Genomic DNA, 1,979 nt, shown 5'->3' on the forward strand with positions numbered 1-1,979 from the left:
TTGGATAGCTAGCTATAACATCATTTGTGGGCCATATAAAATTTCCAACTTAAAAATTGGCCTGATATATTTAGTCAAACATTTTGTTAAGGAGGCCTGGTGGCATAGTGGGTTATGCGGTAGGCTGGGCCACAGGGTCGGTAGTTCAAAACACCAGCCGCTCCACAGAAGAAAGACGAGGCTTTCTACTTACATAAAGAGTTTCAGCCTCAGAAACCCACAATGGCAGGTCTACCCGGTCTTGTAGGGTCACTATGGGTCAGAACTGACTCCATGGCAATGAGTTTAATGTGATGATTGGAACGGCTTCTCTTTGGTAAGGCATGTGATATTAGCTAGTATTGATGACCTCATGGGCCTTGTTCGGTCCAATGGCCAGACTTCATCACCCTGGTTTACTGAAATATCTCAACTGGTATTTTGTCAATTCTTGGAACCTTGTTTTTTTTGTTTTACTAATATATTCAGTGCAGCTTGGACTTCTTCCTTTAATACCACCCATTCTTAATCATGTGCTACCTTGTGAAACGATTGACCCATTCTTTTTGGGACAGTGACTCTGTGTATTCCTTGCATCTTTTGATGCTTGCTGCATCATATGATGTTACTTATAAAATCTTGTAATATTACAACTCAAGGCCTGAATTTGTTCTCCAGTTCTTGCAGCTTGGGAACCTGAGTATGTGCTTCCCTCTTGGTTTTCTAACATCAGGTCTTTGCATACTTTATACTTTGTTTTGTCTTCCTGAGCTGCCCTTTGAAATGTTCTATTCACCCAAGAGGCAAGCGAATTTTGGGAATAATGAGGGCAATAAATGTATAGATGTGCTTTACACAATTGATCTATGTATTGTGATGAATTGTATGAGCCCCAATAAATTGATTAAAAGAAAAAAAGATTTACAGCTTTAGAAACCCTATTAAAAAAAAAGTTCTATTCAGCTCTTTTACTTCATTTCTTCCATTTGCTTTTGCTACAACCAAGAACAAGTTTCAGAGTCTCTTCAGACACCCACTTTGTTTTCTTTCTCTTCTGTCTTTTTAATAAATTTTTGCTTTCTTCATGTATGAGCTTGAAGTCATTCCATTACTTTTCATTTGTGTTCAGTGGGTCAAATCTATTGAGATGGTGTGTAAATTCAGGTCAGATATGTACAAGGTTGTATTTTAGAGCTCTAGAACTTGTTTTGATTTTCTTCAACGTTAACCTGAAATTGCATATGCGTAATTGATCATCTATTCCACAATCGGTTCCTGACCTTGTTTTGGCTGATGCTATTGAACTTCTCCATCATCTCTCCCCACGGATAGAGTTAGATTGATTCCTCTGTATTCTATCAGGTGAGGTCCACATATATAGTTGCTTTTTATGTTGTTGACAAAAGAGTATTTCAATGGAGCAGAAATCATTGGTCTTTCAAAATTCAACCATGAGATCTGCAGCTTGGTTTCTATCAATGAGACCATATATGCCAACTAAAGATCCTTCTTTATGTCCCACGTTTGCATTCCAATCACCAGGAACAAACAACTCCTCTTCATTTGCATGTTTGATCAATTTCAGACTTCAACAGTGGGTAGAATTCTTCGGTTTCTCGTTCACTGGAGCATGCATTTGAACAATAGTTGTATTAGTTGGTCTTCCTTGTAAGCGTATAGATACTATCCTATCACAAGCAGTATTGTACTCAAGATAGAGGGTGAAATGTTCTTTTGGGTGATGCCTGGAAAGTCACTCTTTGACTTTGACATCCCCAGCATGGAGAACCACACGCGTATCTGATTCACAGTGGCCAATACCAAACTCTTTTGGTTCACTCATGCCTTGCATATGCATTCCATTTAAATGTGATGATTCCCAAATTCCAGAGATCGGTATTCTATGTATTCCACATCCCAATTATTAATAATTGTTTGCATCACTTCTCATTTTTTGTGTCCCATCAGCAAATGAAGGTCCCAACAGCTTTACTCCATTC

The sequence above is a fragment of the Echinops telfairi genome, unplaced genomic scaffold (assembly GCF_000313985.2).
Source record: "Echinops telfairi isolate 266 unplaced genomic scaffold, ASM31398v2 ScPeMD7_11;HRSCAF=52, whole genome shotgun sequence".
NCBI classification, from domain to species: domain Eukaryota; kingdom Metazoa; phylum Chordata; class Mammalia; order Afrosoricida; family Tenrecidae; genus Echinops; species Echinops telfairi.